General features: G+C 40.7%; 1 protein-coding gene across 2 annotated transcripts in view; it reads right to left on the bottom strand.

The window, feature by feature from the left end:
- Positions 1 to 21,298, bottom strand: part of GPR176 (G protein-coupled receptor 176) — a 90,450-nt gene that overhangs the window by 68,280 nt on the left and 872 nt on the right. The window lies entirely within an intron of this gene.

Below are 21,298 nucleotides of genomic sequence, written 5' to 3'. Positions count from 1 at the left end.
GAGCCCATTGACTTGTTACTAACAAGAAAAACGATTTGGCGCTCTACAGAGAAAGTCCCACCCAATCTTAACAATAACAGCATCCCACAGAGAAATAGCCCTCTAGTCCTTAATTCTGCCTTTCACGTGGCAGAGGCAGAAAGCTCGTTTTAGGGCTTCTGATAATTTGTAGAATCATTGCTGCTAAAGATTTGCAGCCTTGGGAGAAGGCCACGGAAACAACAGGACATATACAAAAGGTGCTATTTTCATCAATCAGTGAGAGGGTCTGGAAACTGAAATTTGATTATTTTGTCTCTGCTTGAGTCTCTCTTGAGCTCTGTGTTCCTGGAAATTACATTCACACTCAGGTTGACTTCAGAGAGTTGTTCTTTCCTTTCCATTTATCAGGTTTCGGAAGTGTTTTTTGTCCTAAGACACTGCACAGGAAGCCCCCACAAAAAGTAGCTGTAATTAAAGGTGTAAATGAGCACACACAGGGATGCTGAGGGAGCCAGGGAGCATTTCTAAATTAACATACTATTTTCTCATTGGAATTGGAAAATTCTATCAAGGCATCAAGATACAATAGAGAACACCAAAGTAAGGTGTCAGATCAAGATGCAAATTTTTCAAAGTTATGGTCAAGTGGTTATAATACTGGAATCCTCACCCACCTGGAGGATATAAAAGGATAGATGGGGCTTACCTGGGGGCGCAGTGGTTGGGAGTCCACCTGCCGATGCAGGGGAGGCGGGCTCGTGCCCCGGTCCGGGAGGATCCCACGTGCCACGGAGCGGCTGGGCCCGTGAGCCATGGCCACTGAGCCTGCGCGTCCGGAGCCTGTGCTCCACAACGGGAGAGGGCACAACAGTGAGAGGCCCGCGTACCCCAAAAAAAAAAAAAAAAAAAAGAATAGATGGGGAGCTGTGGGCGGGCACTGAGTCCTATCCACCCAGGCAAGAAGGGGAGGGGTGACCATCTCTCCCCTCAACCTTAGTAAGGGGCTTCAACAAGCCCATGCAGACAGCTTGATGTGTGTCCCCTGCAACTGAGGTTCACAGAGAATTGTGACTGGCTCCTGTCTGAGAAACCTACAGAGCAAGAGATGGGCTGATGAGTGGCTCAAAGTAGAGGCTAGAGCAGGCAGCCTGCACTTCCAGAATTTGTTGGGGCCAAGAATCCATGTATGTTCCATTGGATCAGATGTGGGCCACAGTGTACAAGCAATGGCATAGGGTCAGGTCATGGTTTGTCCAAGAGGGTCACCTGCAGGGGCAAAACAGCCCTCAGCAAAAAGAAGCTGGAGGTCCAGCAGCATTCACAGGGGCTGAGGACAGAGTAACCTACCAACAAAGAATATGGGAGGGCATCACAATCATCAAGGGACAGGTGACAGTCCAGACAGCATGAAGCCACTTACAACAGGATTAGTCTTTCTGGCCTTTTCTGTCCCTGCTACATCTCCCCCCTCCACCTTTATACCACCAAGCCCCACCTCAGCTTCAGTCCTGGAAGGTCAAGAAGCCTTGGCCCAGAAGCTCAAGATGGGGAAGGAAGCCAACCAGACTCCTTTACCCAACTTCAAGTTTCTCCCAGGCAACAGGCCTGGACTGGGGATCGTGGAGGTGGGGGAGTTTTTCATTTTCAATCAAGTTTTGTATTTTACCTCTTTCATCAGACTTTTGCACATTTATGCACTAAATTGAGAGTGTTTGGGGACTTAAGAATAACCAGAAACGTTGCAGAGTTGCCCATGCTTTCATTTAAGAAGTCATATAAATGGAATCGAAATTAAAAGGAACAAACCATTGACACACACAATTTAGATGAGTTTTCAGGGGATTATATGGAGTGAAGAAACCAATCCCAAAGGGTTATACACTATATTATTGCATTTATATAATGCTCTTGAAATGACAAAATTAGAGAAATTGAGATCAAGTTAGTGGTTGCCGAGTAAGAAGGGGTGGGAGTGAGAGGAAAGTGGATGTGGTTACAAAAGGGCAACAAGAGGAATCCTTGCTGTGATGGAAATGTTCTGTATCTTGACTGTATTGACATCAACATCCCGGTTATGATATTGTACCCACCGTACACACGGGCCACACAGGTACTATTGGGGGAAACTGGGTAACAGGTACCTAGCTTCTCTCTGTATTATTTCTTAAACTGCATGTGAATCTACAATTACCTCAAAATAAAAGGTTTAATTTTTAAAAAGGTGCTGAAAGCTGTGTGTACACCAGTTGAAGAGGTGATGACCAGCCTTTATTACACTGATTCAGTTCTGATAGCTGAAGATACTTGGTCTGACTCATTTATAAAACCTGCTGCTTTTAGTTGTGCAAAAATCAGGGTTTTCAACTTAATATTCACTGGTTGCCTTAGTGTATTAGTTTACTATGGTTGCCAAAATAAAGTACCACAGACCAGGTGGCTTAAAACAACAGAAATTTATTGTCTCACAATTATGGAAGCTAGAACTCTGAAATCAAGGTGTTAGCTGGGCCATGCTCCCTCTGAAACCTGTAGGGGAATCCTTCCTTACCTCTTCCTAGCTTCCGATGGCTTGCCAGCAACCTTTGGTGTTCCCTGGCTTACAGATGCATAACTCAGTCTCTGCCTTCACCTCTTTCTCTGTTCCCCCGTGTGTCTGTCTTCACTTAGCCTTCTTTTAAGGACACCAGTCATGTTGGATTAAAGGCCCACCCTACTCCAGTATGACCCCATTGAAAGTACTTACATCAGCAATGACCCTACTGCCACGTAAGGTCACACCCTGAGGTACTGTGGGTCAGGACTCCTACATATCTTTTTGTGGGGATAGGGGTGCACAACCCATAACACTTAGCTAGAGTCAAAATATTCTGTTTGTTGTTTTCAGACCTTATTCACATCCCCATTCCCACCACGGAGCTTCCCAGATGGACAGGTGGAAGGATGGATGGTAGTTCCCTAACAGTTGATAGAAACTCCAGCGCACCACTCTGATCTCACATACCTAGGAGCCACCTGTCTCAGTAGAGGCAGCCAAATGCCACCTGTAGCTCCCTGATGGCAACACTGCCTCTCAGCCACTCTCCCACAGGGAGCGTCATGGCCCCAGGCTGCTTCAGCAATCACTCTTTGTCTAGGATCCAAAAGCCTCTGAAAGCTATAGTGACATCCTCATACACATTATGCTGCCAGGTTCAAAAGGCTGCCTGTCTTATTTCACAGTCTTGCTCTAAATTAAATCAGGCTATAACGTATGTCCTTGTGGATTTCCTATCAAGAGACCTGCTGTCCCTCCAGATATCTGCCTTTTATGAGCACCGCTCCCAGCCACTGGATATGACTGTGTGTATCTGAGTCCTGGCTGCAGGCAAAATTCAAGGTCAGAAAGCTCCTAGGCATGTAAATCAAGATAGTAGCTATTTAATTAATTGTTCTGTTTAATTGTCCCCAAGCATCTCATTCAATAAACACTTATTGAGCACCAACTATATGCCAGGCACTCTTCTTGATGCTGGAGACACAGCAGTGCATTAAACAAATTCTCTATCCTCATGGCTCTGCATTCTAATGGAGAGTGATAGAACACTGAACAAGCAAGACAATCTCTAGGGTTGTAACTGCTGTAAAGGAAATAAACAGGATGATGTGATAGAAGTGGAGAGGGGACATCTGAGCTGCAATTTAAAGGATGAACACAAGCCAGCCACAGGATGTGTCTATAGAAGAACATTCCAGGGCAGAGAGAACAGCAAGGACAATGGTCTTTACAAGTATTGAACTTGGCATGTTCAACTGAAAGGTGACTCAGAAACTATGTGGGACCTCTCTGCTTTGCTTCTTTCCACCTTCTGCCACTTGCTGTGTGCCTTCTGCCTTTGTATTGTCTTTTTTGAAAATTTTTATTTTATATTGGATCATAGTTGATTAACAATGTTGTGTTAGTTTCAGGCGTACAGCAAAGTGATTCAGTTATACATATACATGTACCTATTCTTTTTCAAATTCTTTTCCCACTTAGGTTATTACAGAATATTGAGCAGAGTTCCCTGTAGTATACAGTAGGTCCTTGTTGGTTATCTATTTAAAATATAGTAGTGTTTATATGTCAATCCCAAACTCCCAGTCTATCCCTCCCCCCAACCCTGTAACCATGAAAAGATGCTCAACATCGCTAATTATTAGAGAAATGAAAATCAAAACTACAACGAGATATCACCTCACACCTGTCAAAATATCTACAAACAATAAATGCTGGAGAGGGTATAGAGAAAAGGAAACCTTCCTACACTGTTGGTGGGAATATAAATTTGTACAGCCACTATGGAGAACAGTATGGAGGTTCCTTTAAAAACTAAAAATAGAGCTACCATATGATCCAGCAATCCCACTCCTGGGCATATTTCTGGGGAAAAAATATAATTTGAAAGGATACATGCACCCCAATGTTCATTGCAGTGCTGTTTACAATAGCCAAGACATGGAAGCAACCTAAATGTCCATCAACAGATGAATGGATAAAGAAGATGTGGTACATACATACAATGGAATATTACTCAGCCATTAAAAAGAATGAAATAGGGCTTCCCTGGTGATGCAGTGGTTGAGAATCTGCCTGCCAGTGCAGGGGACACGGTTCGAGCCCTGGTCCAGGAGGGTCCTACGTGCTTCAGAGCAGCTGAGCCCATGTGCCGCAGCTGCTGAGACTGTGCTCTGGATCCCAGGAGCCACAGCTGCTGGGGCCTGCATGCCTGAAGCCTGTGCTCCGTGGCGGGAGAGATCGCTGCAGTGAGAGGCCCGCGCTCCACAATGAAGAGTAGCCCCCACTCGCCACAACTAGAGAAAGCCCATGTGCAGCAACAAAGACCCAACCCAGCCATAAATAAATAAATAAATAAATAAATAATTTTTTTTTTTAAAAGAATGAAATAATGCCATTTGCAATGACATGGATGGACCTGGAGATTATCATACAAAGTGAAGTAAGGCAGACAAAGACAAAAATCATATGATATAGCTTACATACAGAGTCTAAAAAAATGATATTAATGAGCTTATTTACAAAAGAGAAACAGACTCACAGACTTCGAGAATGAACTTATGAATTGTTTGTTTAACTTGACAATGCCCACATGAGTCTGGCCCAGGTTCTTCCCTGCACTTGAATGCCTGGACTTTGTGCTGACAAATCTCCTGCTGTCCCACCCATGCCCTGGGCTTGGATCAACTGAGCATATGCATTTCACCCCTCACAGAAGTGATCTGCTTCAACCATCCTGAGAGCTGGACACTGGCCATGGTGAAATTCAAAGCAGAAAATGGGGAGCAGCTCATTTCCCCAACCATATACCTGCCAGGCGTCTGTGGACGTCATCCACACCCCACAACTGACTGTAATAAGGGTTGTGTTTCCCAGGACTCAGCCACAGCCTTGCCCACTGACCTCCCCAGAAGCTCTATAAACACTCTGGAAACAGAAGCCAGCTTATGACCCAGAGCCTGGTGAGCTCATCATCTCCTGGGACGCTGCATCTAACAATGGCAGGTTTTCCCTTTTCTAACACAGCTAGATTTTTTTTCTGGTCCCTAAATTTTTATATTAATTAACTGTTAATAACTATTTATGTGTAAGTAACTTGATTTTTTTTAAACAATGTTTAACTGAGAGAGAAAAAGCATCAGAAGCTCTGTGCTGATTCAGGACCAATGTCACTGATTTCCTGGTCCAGTAGAGTCTCCTCTGGGCTTCTGCCCCTGCACATTCACATGCAGCTTCCAGCCTCCTCTACGTTCCTGGACGACTTTCCACTCCTGACCTCTTGCACTGCCAGACTTATAGTCACCCTCAGTGCCCATGAGCATCTCTCCAGCTGCCAGCCCGTCTCTGGTTCCTGGTCAACTCAGGGCTCTGGGTTTCGGCCACTCTTCTTTCCTGGGCATCAGACGTTCATGGCATCAGGCCCTGCCTGGCTGTGGGAGTGTGCTCACGAGCAAGTCACTCCCCCTCTGAACTTGTTTACACAAATGCAGGATATGGTGACAACAATACTATAGAAATCAGTCAGGATATTTCTGCTGTGCGTGACAGGAAGCCAACTCACAAAAGTTTAAGCAAAAAGGGAGATGTTGGGGGTTTTTTGCTTCATGTAATTGGAGAACACAGGTTCAGGACCTCGAGGGACTCACACAGTATCATCAGAATACTTTCTCTCTCTCCCTCCACCCTTCACCCTCCTCTCACCCTCACCTCTGCCCTCATTCTCTACTGACCAGATGGTTCTGGGCTTCCTTTATCCCTGCTTAGCAGCCCCTTTGAAAAAGAGGGCTTCTCTACCAACATCTCTATATCAAGGTCTTTGACCAAGCTTAGATTCCCACGACCCATTCCTGGACTAATCACTGAAAACAGGTAAATAGGATCCTGGGACCAGCAAGGCCTGGGTCATGTGCCCACCGCTACCTCCCAGGGTAGGTGTGGGGCTAAGCAGAGTACTGTGAGGGGCAGTCATATAAGGAACCACACAAAGTAGAAAGCAGTAAATACTAGTTTGGTTCACTAAATATTCATTCCATGATCTTCCAACCATCTGCTACCCTCTGCTACAAAGGCTAGAAAGCTAAAAATACTACTTTGCAGACTGTCTTGCAGTTAGAGTGCAGGCTTATATCCAAGTTCTGCCCAGCACATGTTCCCAAGAAAAGCAGACATGATTAATGTGAGGTGGTGGCTGCTGCAGTCATCAGGTTTTCTCGTAGTACAGGAGGATTACAGATACCTTTTGTTCTTCGGGGCCAGCTATGCCGTAGGGTTCTAGAGTCTAATCCCTACATCACTGGTGGTACATGACAACAGCTTCATTTCTGCTAGAACTAGTGGTATGGCTGTGCATATTTCCTAACTGTGCCCCTAGCTCTGTAGCATCCAGGCTTGGTTCCCTGAATCCCATAAATTCTGTAAGCAACCTAATACCTAATGCTTAATTCTGTAAGCAACCTGATTAAATTCTGTAATCAACCTAGTAACTTGAAAGAAATTTCTTTCTTCATCAACTGGCTAGTTTGGTATAGAAGTAAAACTAACACCTTGCCCTGCTACATTATGCAAAAATGCGCACATTATGTTCCCTGGTCAGGAGAAAACAAACATACACCTGCTCCCTGAGCCCCACCCCTCCCCCAAAATAAAAACAGTAAAAAGACACAGGATCACACTATCTAGCTCTAGTCCCCAAAATAACCGAAATAGTGAACCTTTCCTGTAACTTACTCACTCCTGATAAAAACAACTTTATTGTTTTGCAACTTTATTGACTTTTACAGTGCTGCCATCCAAAGACATGACACAATCTTTGAGGTTACAACACTCACGTGAGATAACTGCTTTCTTCCCCCCACACTGAACACAGGAACTGTAAACGTGGTAATCTTGTGGTTGCTTTCTTGTAAAATAACTGTTTGTTGTATATTTCATTTGTCAAGCCAGTCCTTCAAAAACCTGAACTCCCTTGCAATCCATCTTTGTAAATAAAAGGTCTTCCTTTCCTGAATGCTTTTATAGCTGTGTCTTCTTTTGACAATAGGCTCTGTTGTTTGCAATTAAGAGCCCTGATAAATACTGGAAGGGAGGATCCCCAGCATATGAACGTGAGTTGTTGAGGGAGGGCAGTGCTGTTAGAGGAAAAGGATGCGTTGAGAAAATAAAAACGCAAAAAAGAAAACTGTGTCTACATTATTTCATAATTCATATTATGATCGACTGGAATAATGTGGTATTGTTATAAACTACAAAACCCAGTGTAAAGGTAAGGCTAAAGCAGTATTCTGATTGGTAGTTACCATTTGGCAGGTGAGTCAAGGGTACCTGCATTGCACAGGAAGCATCCATATCCCATTAGCAAAACTCTCCTTGTCTTGCCCTATTAAAGCCCCTCTATGAAGGTCCTAAACTGCCCACATATATTGTCTTCCTAGATAAGGTGACCATTACTTGGAAATCAGCAATGCACATGGAGTCATCTATCCCTGCCACAGGTGCCGACTAAGCATCAACTGGCAAAAACGTGATCGCAGGCCAGCATCAGGCAGCACCACCAGGACACAGACAGGGAGGAAGTTTATACTAGATACCCAATTCAGTGTAGCCATCAGCTCTGGAAGAGAAGGAGGCAACTGGACTAAGGAGAGGCATGAGGGGAGATTCAAATGTACCTATAACATTTCATTTTTATAAAATAAAAAAGGAAACAAATATGACAAAATGTTGCCATTTGTTATTTCTGAAGGTGGGCTTGAAATTTGTTAATATTTTTTCTGCATTTTTAAAACCTCTCAAAAAAAAAGGAGAAAGAGAAGCCCAAAAGAGAAACCTTATAAGTTTCAGGCTTTGCCTCTACCTCTATAATTTTGCCCCTCAGGAGAAACCTTTCATCAGAAATAATAGTAATTTTTTAAAAAAAAAAAGAGTTCTAAAACTGATGTTAAACCATTACTAGAAATTTATTTTAAGTGCTAAGATGCCTAGACATTAGTGGTTCAAATTAACCTGACAGTTTTTCAGGTGTCTGATTCGGTGAAGCAAGTTTTCAACATAGGCCCAAAAGAAGTTTCCCAAGATTCCTCAGAATCAAGTGTGGCCACCAATGAAAATATTGCTTGAGTCCATTTGAAGGCATTTCCCTGGAAATTGCTTGTAAATGCAAAAGCAAAAGAAAACAACAAAATTCCTAAGCAGGAACATTCAAGAGTTTTTGGTTCTAGAGGCCTCCTGAAAGAAATCGTGTGTGTGTGTGTGTGTGTGTGTGTGTGTGTGTGTGTGTGTGTGTGTACACATATTGGAGGGAGGGGGATGTTAATTAAGAACGTTCAGGGCTACACCCCCGGCTTATTCAGTCTTGTCCACACCTTACAGTGTGTTAAACGAAGCTTTATTTTGCTTATTTTCCCTTTGTCAGTAATCCTTTATAATGCCCTAGCCTCGTGGTAGAATTTTAGTAGAATTAAACTAACACAAATCAAAACTGCATAATTGGGCTTCCCTGGCGGCGCAGTGGTTGAGAGTCCACCTGCTGATGTAGGGTACATGGGTTCGTGCCCCAGTCCGGGAAGATGCCACATGCCGCGGAGTGGCTGGGCCTGTGAGCCATGGCCACTGAGCCTGCGCGTCCGGAGCCTGTGCTCCGCAATGGGAGAGGCCACAACAGTGAGAGGCCCACGTACCGCAAAAACAAAACAAAACAAAAAAAACTGCATAATGAATTAAGTCCTGCAATTACTAATTGACCTAAGTCTAGGAAAAGGAGTCATCCAGGAGATAGTCAGTTACACAACAGGTATAGCACTAGTTCAAGTATAATGGTTAAAACTAGGTTTAAGACTATTTTGGTTAAAAATCCCAAGTGTGCCCCCAACCTCTATCCTATTAACCCTCAAAGTTGTGGGTTCTGCATTTGACCTAGGAGCTATATTCTCAGACACCCAGGAACTATGGGATTACAAGGAAAGAGAAACAATTTTAATGTTTTATGAGTGTAAAGTAACAAAAACACAAATTTTACTCATCCATTCAATAAAAATTTACGAAAGTCCCACACTGTTTATCTCAAACAGGTATTTTAATATACATGGGTTTCAACACTCTTCTTCGGAAAACTCCCACTTAACTTTAGACTGCTTTACACTCCCCAGGTAACCCCCCCTGCTGCAAAACAGGGATTCCATTCTTCATATCCAACTTGAATTTGTATATCATAAATATTCTATTCTAATATTTTGTAATCAGGTAGTTCTTCCATAAATAAATTTTTAAAAATATGCTACTATTAACCCTAATTTATGTTGACCCAAATGTTTTTTAAAAAAAAACCTCAGTTTGAACCATATGAAGTTGTAGTAAAAAAAAATGGTCAAATGTTTGAAATGGTCAAATATCAGCAATATATAAACAAATATACATGTTCTTAATGTTCTTATTTTTTACATACATTATCTCATTTTATTTTTTATTATGAATATGAATATAGTACATGTTAAGTTACCCATAAAGCCCATCCACATTATTAATATTTTGTTATATTTTTCTCTAGTCTTTATCTTACTTGCATTTTTTTGAATTTTTGAATTTTATTTATTTTTTTATACAGCAGGTTCTTATTAGTTATCTCTTTTATACATATTAGTGTTTATATGTCAATCCCAATCTCCCAATTCACCCCACCACTACCCTCCCCCCCGCCACTTTCCCCCTTGGTAGCCATACGTTTGTTCTCTACATCTGTGTCTCTATTTCTGCTCTGCAAACTGGTTCGTCTGTACCATTTTTCTAGGTTCCACATATATGCGTTAATATACGATATTTGTTTTCCTCTTTCTGACTTACTTCACTCTGTATGACAGTCTCTAGATCCATCCACGTCTCTACAAATGATCCAATTTTGTTCCTTATTATGGCTGACATACTCTTAATGTTCTTTAGACTAGATTCCTAAACTTACTTGAGCTCTCTTCCCTCATCCACTTTCTAACTTATTTTCCTTAATCTTTCAATGTATTCTTATTCTGACCTGATGCGACCACCCCATTTGATGGTGGCATATCTCCTAGAATCAAATCTAGCAATCATCCCACCTTCTGTTTTAATGTTTTGCTTATTCACCAACTTCTGATTCTGGCAACGTGGCAGAACTTAGAACACTGCTACAAACAACTAGAAGTGCTGGATAAAACAAAAGACATCTTTAAATTCATAGCTGAGTTTATAAGAAATAAAAGGAAATCCCCAGTTGCCTAAAAGAGAGACCCAAAAGCTTGCACTGAGGGATGATTTTCAGACCAGGAACTAGGCCCTCACAGCTAACTTTGGGTTTCAACAACCACACACAGACTGAATGAGCCTGGACCCCCCTGAAGCAGGTAGTTGGAATGGAAAGCCCTGCATAAATCCAGAATCCTCAAAGAGTGGCCACCTCAGTGAAAGAGAGAGTGAAAACTGTATCCTCTAACTATGAGAGATGGCAAGGAAATGTGCCTGTTCCTGTGGTTGAGATCTTGGGCTAGTGACAACCCTGTAACACCTGGCAGGAGCAAACGTGAGACTGTTCTGGAGGCCACTTCTGCAGCCAAGACCTCACAGTACCTTTCAGAAAAAGGAGATGGACCCTCAATCAAAAACTTACAAACACTCAAGGAAATGATCCACCATAAGAGAGAATCAGCAGACACAATAAGCATCCCAAGATAACAATCTGAAATAATACATTTGAAATTATAAAAGAGGTAATTAAAACTATAAAAAAAAGAATAAGACACTAGTATCAACTGATACCCTCCTGCTCCTTTACATGCCAGGTGTATGCTTATACCCTCAACTTTTCTAAACGCCCTACATGCAATAACAGGCTTGCCTATATGATGATGTCACTAGAGGCTCCAAAAAGATCCACTCCACCCATTTCTCCTCAACACCTGTCAAATATATGAAATGTTCAACTTAGTCACCCTTTTTGCTTAAGATAGTAAACTTCTTTTCTTTAAAGTACCCTTAATGGTCAATGTATTAATGCAATAACATCTGTTAACATGTACATCTAAAGTGGTTTACTTATTTAGCATGCCACCATGAGGGAATGGAATTCAATTTTTGTTAAGTTTGGAAGAGAGAGGACAAGTAGGCAATTCAGGACAAGGTCACTGGGCACCCACAAGAACAAGAAGAAACCAAGAGGTATCTGAAAAGAGATAGAGTGAATACAAGAACATAAAAACTCTGAAAAGGGGTGTTGATTCTCCGAAGATAGTTTTCTTACTTTTTAGTTTTGCCTAGGGTAAATCCTTACTTCTAAATTTCACCTAGAGTCACTCATGCCTTTCAGCCTAGCCAAAAATTCCTCTAAGTTTTTACACTTTGTGACTGATAAAGATTTTCCGCCCAGCCAGTCTGGAAGTTCCTCGACAATAAAACGTTTTTCACAATAGCTTCCAGTCACAACAAATCTAAATGGCGTGTTCAGAAAAATGACATGTAGGGAAGCTCTTTGGCAAACTCCGCAGAAGAGATAATTTCAGAGACTTGGACACCCCAGAGAAAAACAAAGCCACATCTGTTTGTTCCCATTTTGAGACAAATTTCCTCCCTTTCTAAAAAATTCCACCCAATAAAGTAAAAGGATATGTCTTGCAGAACCGTGAATATTTGGGGTTGAGACTTTAGGACCAAAAAAATAATTAATTAATTAAAGATGAAAATTCCAGACAATAAATTAGTTGCTTTGTCTACCAGCATCAAAAATGTTCTACTATACCTTAACTGTCAACATATGCAGACATACCCCAGAGGTACTGTGGGTTCAGTTCTGGGCCAATGCAATCAAGGGAATACTGCAGTAAAGCGAGTCACATGGATTTTTTGGTTTCCCAGTACATATAAAAGTTATGTTTATATTATGCTGTAGACTATTAAGTATGCAATAGCATGTCTAGAAAAACAATGTACATACCTTAATTTAAAAAATACTTTATTGCCATATTTCAAAATTTTTCAATGGGTACATTTTATTCCAAACTCTTTTAAAAAATATCTACAAACGTTATTGTTCATACTACTTTACTAATTATACCTAATGGTGTTTGTAAAATACAGTGTCTAAAAGAGAAAATCTATTTAACAGGTGTTCAGATATATTAAAAAAATACTTTATTGCTAAAAAATTCTAACCATCACCTAAGCCTTCAGCAAGCCATAATCTTTTTGCTGGTGAGGGTCTTGCCTCCACATCGATGGCTGCTGACTGATCAGGGTGGTGGTTGCTGAAGGCTGTGGGGCTGCAGCAATTTCTTAAAACAAGACAACAGTGAAGTTGGCCACATCGATTGTCTTTTCCTTTCATGAATGAGTTCTCTGTAGCATGTAATACCATTTGATAGGATTTTACCCACAGAACTTCTTTCAAAACTGCAATCAATCCTCTCAAACCCTGCCACTGCTTTATCAACTAAGTTTGTGTGATATTCTAAATCCTTTGTTGTCATTTCAACAGTCTTCCTAGAATCTTCACCAGGAGTAACTTCCATCTCAGGTAACCACTTCCTTTGCTCATACATAAGAAGCAACTCTTCATTCATTAAAGTTTTATCATGAGATTGCAGCAATTCAATCACATCTTCAGGCTCCACTTCTAATTCTAGTTCTCTTGCTATTTCCACCACAAATGCAATCACTTCCTCCACTGAAGTCTTGAACCCCTCAAAGCCATCCATGAGGCTTGGAATCAACTCCTTCTAAACTTCTGTTAATTGTTGTTATTTTGACTTCTCATTAATCACAAATGTTCTTAATGGCATCTAGAATGGTGAATCCTTTCCAGGACGTTTCAATTTACTTTGCCCAGAGCCATCAGAGGAATCACAATCCATGGCAGCTATAACACTACAAAATGTATTTCTTAAAGAATAAGACTTGAAAGTCTAAAGTACTTCTTGATCCATGGGCTGCAGAATGGATGTTGTGTTTGCAGGCATGAAAACAACATGAATCTCATTGTACATCTCCAACAGAGCTCTTGGGCGACTAGGTGCCCAAGAGCTCACTGTCAATGAGCAGTAATATTTTAAAAGGAATCTTTTCTTCTGAGCAGTAGATCTCAACAGTGGGCTTAAACTATTCAGTAAATTATAGCTGCTTCACTTTATTGTACAGCAGAAACTAACACAACGTTGTAAAGCAATTATACTCCAATAAAAATTTAAAAAATAAAAAGATAGCTCCCCCCCCCAAAAAAAATATTCAGTAAACCATGTTGTAAATAGATGTGCTGTCATTCAGGATTTGTTTTTCCATTTACAGAGCACAGGTAGAATAGATTTGGCATAATTCCTAAGGGCTCTAGGATTTTCAGAATGGTAAATGAGTATTGGCTTCAACTTCAAGTCATCAGCTGTATTAACCCCTAACAAGAGAGTCAGCCTGTTCTTTGAAGCTTGAAGCCAGGCATTGACTTCTCTCTAGCTGTGAAAGTCCTAGATGGCATCTTCTTCCAACTGAAGGCTGTTTTTTCTACATTGAAAATCTGTAGTTTAGTGTAGCCACTTTCATTTGTTATCTCAGCTAGATTTTCTGCATAACTTACTGCAGCTTCTACATCAGCACTTGCTGCTTCACCTTGCACTTTTATGTTATGGAGATGGCTTCTTTCCTTAAACCTCATGAACCAACCTCTGCTAGCTTCAAACTTTTCTTTTGCAGCTACCTTACCTCTCTCAGCCTTCATAGAATTGAATAAAGTTAGGGTCTTGCTATGGATTAGGCTTTGGCTTAAGAGAATGTTGTGGCTGGTAAGATCGTCTATCCAAACAAAACTTTCTCCATATCAGCAACAAGGCTGCTTCTCTTTCTTACCATTTGTGTGTTCACTGGAGCAGCTTCTAATTTCCTTCAAAAACTTTTCCTTTGCATTTACAACTTGGCTAACAAGAGCCTTTTTTTTTTTTTTTTTTGGCCTATTTCAGCATTCGGCATGCCTTCCTCACTGAGCTTAATCATCTAGCTTTTTTTTTTTTTTTTTTCTTTTCTTTCCCTGTCCTCGGGGTATGCGGGCCTCTCACTGCTGTGGCCTCTCCCGTTGCGGAGCACAGGCTCTGGACGCGCAGGCTCAGCGGCCATGGCCCACGGGCCCAGCCGCTCAGCGGCATGTGGGATCCTCCTGGACCGGGGCACAAACCCGCGTCCCCTGCATCGGCAGGAGGACTGGCAACCACTGCGCCACCAGGGAAGCCCCAATCATCTAGCTTTTGATTTAAAGTGAGAGACATGCAACTCTTCCTTTCACTGGAGCACTTAGAGGCCAATGCAGGATTATTAACTGGCCTAATTTCAGTATTGCTGTGTCTCAGGGAATAGGGAGGCCCGAGGAGAGGGGGAGAGACGGGAATGGCCAGGCAGTATAGTGGTCAGGACACACACAACATTATGGATTAAGTTTGCAGACTTACATGGGCACAGTTCGTAGCATCCCCAAACAATTAAAACAGTAACATCAAAGATTGCTGATCACCATAACATATATTATAATAATAATGAAAAAGTTTGAAATATTGCAAGAATTACCAAAATGTAACACACAGACACAAAGTGAAGAAATGCTGTTGGAAAAATGGCACCAAAAGACTTGCTCAACACAGGGTTGCCAAAACCTTCAGTTTGTAAAACAAAAAACTCTATTATCTTTGAAGCATAATAAAGTTAAGCACAATAAAACAAGGTATACCTGTAAAAGAATATTATAACATGATATAAACACTGCTCTGATTGGGGAGGGTTACATTTCTAATCCTAAACAAAGGAGTTCTGTATTTCCTTAGCACATGACCACAGACTAAGGTCCAGAACAAAACAGGATCAGATAAAAGAAAAACAAAACAGTGGACCAAACTTTAAATACGTCTTTCTGCTCCAATGAGCTCACTGCTGTAGAAACCTTTGTAAAGGTGACATTGTTGCAATTATTCTTGGAGTTAGCTGCTTTAGATGACAGCAGTTCCTGTTAGAAACAATGTTAATGTAGCAGAGTTATGATGTAGCCAGATCATTTATTAACATCCTAGCAGTTACAAATGACTGAGCCCTAAGAGAGACAAGGCACATCAGCACACATGAAAAGGGGCCTAATTGCTAGACTAGGTAGAAGAATCCAGGAAACACAGAAAAAAGCAATTAACTGATTATATTTAAGTATGTCTCTATTAATACACTGGATAGGTCATTCATCTCCATGCCTCTGGGAAAGTCTGTTTCTAGATTTTGGGTTTTTTTTTTTTTGCCCACGCTGCATGGCATGTGGGATATCAGTTCCCTGAACAGGGACAGCACCCGTGCCCCCTGCATTGGAAGTACGGAGTCTTAACCACTGGACCGCCAGAGAAGTCTCTAGATCATGTTTTTAAAGCACATAAAGTAAATTGCCAGTGGGGGAAAAGATTTATTTTCCTCTTACTTATTCCTTGTCAAAGGTTTATGAAAATCCTTCAGTGGGACAATGGTAACAAAAGTTTTCACAGGATCAACAAGAGTGCCAAGACAATTCGATGGGAAAAGAAGCGTCTTTTCAACAAATGGTGCTGGGACACCTAGTTCACAGTATGTACAAAAATTAATGTACATGGACCAAAGACCTAAATGTAAGAGCTAAAACTGTAAATCACTTAGAAGAAAGCATAAGAGTAAATATTCATGACTTTTGATTAGGCAATGGTGTCTTAGAAATGAAACCAAAAGCACAACAAAAAATTTTAGATAAACTGGACTTCATCAGAATTTAAAACTTTTGTGCCTCAAAGGACACCAGTAAGAAAATGAAAAGACAACCCACAAAATGGGAGAAAATACTTGCAAATCATGTATCAATAAGGGTCTAGTACCCAGAATACACAGCTGACCCTTGAACAACACAGGTGTGAACTACGTGGGTCCACTTATATGCAGATTTTTTTTACACTAAATACGTACTACAGTACTACATGATCCACGGTTGGTTAATTCCATGGATGCTGAAACCATGAATACAGAGGGCTGACTAAAGTTTTACTTGGATTTTTGACTGCCCAGAGGTCGATGGCCCTATCCCCCGCATTGCTGAAGGGTCAGCTGTAGAAGGAACTCTTACAACTCACTGACAGGAAGACAACCCAAGTTAAAAATGGGCAAAAGATCTAAACAAACATTTTTCCAAAGAAGATATGCAAATGGCCAACAAGAGCATGAAAAGATGCTCAACATCATTAGTCACTAGGAAAATGCAAATCAAAACCACAATGAGACACCACTTAACACCCACTAAGATGGCTATAACCAAAAACACAAATAATAACAAATGTTGGCGAGGATGTGGAGAAATTAGAACCCTGATACCGTGTTGGTAGCAATAGAAAATGACACAGCCGCTTTGGAAAGCAGTCTGGCAGTTCCTAAAAAAGGATAAACTTAGAGTTACCATATGACCCAGAAGTTTCACTCTTGCTAAATACCCAAGAGAACTGAAAATATTATGTCCACACAAAAACTACACAAATGTTCAGAGCAGCATTATTAATAATAGCCAAAAAGTGGAAACAACCCAAATGTCCATCAATTGGTGAATGGATAAAGAAAAGGTGGTATATCCATACAATGGAATATTATTCAGCCACAGAAAAGGAATGAAGTATCTGCTACAACATGAATGAACCTTGAAAACATTATGCTAAGTGAAAGAAGCCAATTACAAAGAACCACTGATTTTATGACTCCACACATAAGAAATGTCCAGTAGAGGCAAATCCACTGGGACAGAAAGTAGATTAGTGGTTGGCTGGGGCTCAGGGTACTTAGGGAAAATGGGAAGCAACTACTAATGCGAATGTGATTTCTTTGGAGGGGGTGATAAAAATTTCCTGGGATTCCATAGTGGTGATGGTTACATAATTCTGTGAATATATTAAAAACTATTGACCTGTACACTATAATTGGCTGAAATGTGTAATATATGAATTTTAATCTCGATAAAGTTTTTTTAAGTTTTCACAGAATTTAATTTCCAGAAGAACTGGAAAGTAGAAGCTGTCCATTGAAGGCCTAGAAAGGAGAAGCAATGGGTTACCAAAAGTATTTCATTGAGATGGAGGCCAGACTGCTTTCCTGTGCTTAACGTATTACATTACAAAACAGTGGGGAGGCAGAATGCATACAGCATATGGAAATCAATGGCAACATGAGGCAGTTTGAGTCAGTATATTAGGAGTTCATCTACCCAGGCTGACAACTATTGACCTCACCATTTTAAACTCCTTAGGTCAATTCAGGACACCTTATTCTTGATGTAGTCTACTACGTTTCTAGGCATACCAGGAACAGAAAAAGCAGGTATAACAAGGCTGTTGATAGTTACATTATCATTGGCTATAATTATGGCCAATATATTTGTTATCATATATTGTTATATATATATATATAGACTGTTGACATTACATTACTATTGGCTATAATTACAGCTAACATATTATTTATATAATTATGAAAAACATCCTAGTAATTATGCATTATTAGCACAAACTTGTAGTAACATTGTTTCTACCAAACATTTAACTAAGGAACTCCAAGAATTATCCAGCTGTTATCTGGTTAATTTCAACTAGTATCAAAAGCACAAGTATATTTCTCTGTCAAACAAGTACCATGAACACTGCTGGTGCCCAATATAACTTAGTTGAAATATTATAGACTACCATGAGCAAAAACGGTGTTTCTCCATATCACCTGTGAAATCAATTCAACAAGTAACCGCCCCGCCTTTCCTTTGAAATGATTACTTCAATAACCACCTCAAGGAATCAGACAACAGACAACTTGGACCTTTACTTGGGGTCATCAACTTCCCAAAGGTTCACTACCGACTATTGCTAAGCAAAGGGGACACAGGTTAAACACAGGGACCATACATACTGTGGTTTGGCAAGAGGAAGGCAGGCTGATTTCTTTATGTTAAAATAAATTTCAGGGTAGGAGACATACTTCTTGGCTGTTGTCTACAGTGCTGATTTTCTTTAAATAAGAGCAAATGCATTTATAAAAATCTCCTAAATGCCTCCAATGATGATAACAACAGATAACAGGCAATTTGTCCAGAAGGAGCTTAGAGGTAACAGACTAGGTCACAACCACTGACCTTTTTCAAGTCAAAGCACCAGAGATGTGTCCAGCTTTCCAGGCACTTGGATTGTGAATCCAAAGACAGTGGGGAAAAAGAAAGAGAAAGATCAACTCTGAGGAGTTAAATGCAAAACATTTATTGGAAATGATGTTTCCAATTCTTTCTGAGTCCTTGATTTCACATTGTTCACTACTAAAAGTGGTGTGCGCCATATATTTATCAAAGGGCAATCTAAATTATTTGACTCTCTTTCAAAATCTATGGTATATCTGAAGATATCCCAAGATGTTGCATAAGGAAGGCTGAGACACTAGCTCACACAAACCCTCAAAAGGCATTATTTGAACAATATTATATACAATTCTCGAGTTCATTTTCAACACAGCAAATAACGTTTCGTATGGTTGGATATATTATAGTTATTAAAAGTTGTTGGGGATTTTCCCTCATACAGGGCACTAAAATACTTTTCAAAAAGAGCTGTAAGATGTCAACAGTACAGAGAAATTATTTTCACATAATAGTAGGCCTCTGGAAATCCCAATGAAAAATTCTATGTAGAGAATATGGGAAGTATGTTTGCATTTATGTAAAGGGAAAAAACTCATTTGTCCATATTTGGGCACAGAGGAAACAAGTAGATTAAACCAGTGTCATATGCTATTCTAGACACTATTCCATCCTCCATTTACTTTTCAGCCTTCTAGATTCTTCTGGGATAATTTTTCTCTATTTTTAGGCTTCATGAAACTAGGCTTCCCAAGTTTATTTGCCTTGCAACTGACTGCACATGGCTTTGGAACTTAAGCTCTGAGCCTCAACTGGCATTACGAGGATTTGATGACATAGATATGTCTGTATGGGTCAAATCCTCAGAGAACAATGAATCAAGAATACCAGAAACAAGTGCACAGTGCAATGTTACGTGGTTAAGCTTTTAAGAAAAGCAGAAATGCCTTTCAATTTTGCACAAGTTCTCTGACTTTTGATTTCTAGAAATTTAACCATATTTATACTTTTTTGAAAATAAAAAGGAGCAAATGGAAGTCTCTTAGGAGGGCCTAAGTCATGGGTAAGGGGGGATCCTGGCTAGGCCAAGTCGAGCATAACCAAAGATCAAGGGCAAAAATCAGTCTCCTCTTTGAAGACATCCACAGAAGCAGTTTTTGCATGTCAATTAAAGTGCTGTGTGGAAAAAGAGTTGAATTAAGGGCAGATTTACCTAGGAATTCCTGTATCCAATGCAAGTTACCAGAATTGAAAGTACATGGGGGGCTACCCTGGTGGTGCAGTGGTTGAGAGTCCGCCTGCCGATGCAGGGGACGTGGGTTCGTGCCCCGGTCCGGGAGGATCCCACATGCCGTGGAGCGGCTGGGCCCGTGCGCCATGGCCGCTGAGCTTGCGCGCCCGGAGCCTGTGCTCCGCAACAGGAGAGGCCACAGCAGTGGGAGGCCCGCGTACCACAAAAGAAAGTACATGGGAAGCAGAACATTTGTTAAATGTGCACTATTTACTCTGCCCTGTATACACATGCTGTTCTATTTCAATAGTACTCAAATTTTTAGAGTCAAACTATGAGAAAATTTCTCCTGGCACCATCGTTCTTCAGGGTTAAAGTTACCAATATATGCAGAATAAATGCAGACATAAAAATACAGCCACTTCTACTGCCTCCCCAATAACCTAATCTTTAAGTAAATATGAAATACTAGAATTTAACTCTCAAAAATCTACGGTGCAGGGCTTCCCTGGTGGTGCAGTGGTTGAGAGTCCACCTGCAGATGCAGGGGACATGGGTTCGTGCCCCGGTCCGGGAGGATCCCGCATGCTGTGGAGCGACTGGGCCCCTGGGCCATGGCCGCTGGGCCTGTGCGTCCGGAGCCTGTGCTCCGCAGGGGGAGATGCCACAACAGTGAGAGGCCCGCATACCGCAAAAAAAAAAAAAAAAACTACGGTGCACTGTGCCTGGTACCCAGTAGGTGTTCAGTGTTTGCTTGTTAAATGAATACAGAAAATATCTGGGACACAAGCTTTCGCTTTGTTAATGTGCATTTACATTCCACTCATAAAAACACATCGTAACATACACACACAAATCTACACATAGCCCCACTGATGTCAACTCCTGAAAATGCCCTCATGACAAAAAATGGAAGACAAATATGCTAGAGTGGGACAGGATGATGACAATTAGAGAAGCTGCGAAAGTAAAATTCTAAACACAATTCTTCTATAGTCTTTTTTGTATTACATTGTGTTATTTATTCTTTCTTTTCCTCTTTCTTAAAATTGAAGTATAGTTGATGTTTCATAGTCTTTTTAATGTCAGTTATCTTCGTTTCCATGATAATTCACAGGTGTCTACAAAAAAGTAATTTATTCCTACTATGAAACTTTAGGACTGTTCTTGGCCATAATATCACACATTAATTACGAACAATCTTTTTTACATCCTTATAAACGGCACAACAGAGAATTCATATTTTAAAGGAAGCCACATATTTACAAGTAATATGCAACATGTTCAACAAATCTCAACAAAAATGAATATTCACTGTATCATTTAAAGAGTAGCTACCAGAAGTACAAGTAATTCTCACACTAGTGGACATTTTTACTAACGACTCATCTCAGTTCGTTGATCTTTT

This window comes from Lipotes vexillifer, unplaced genomic scaffold (assembly GCF_000442215.2).
Source record: "Lipotes vexillifer unplaced genomic scaffold, Lipotes_vexillifer_v1.1 scaffold408, whole genome shotgun sequence".
Lineage (NCBI taxonomy): Eukaryota > Metazoa > Chordata > Mammalia > Artiodactyla > Lipotidae > Lipotes > Lipotes vexillifer.
This window is presented reverse-complemented; position numbering and strand designations above follow the sequence as displayed.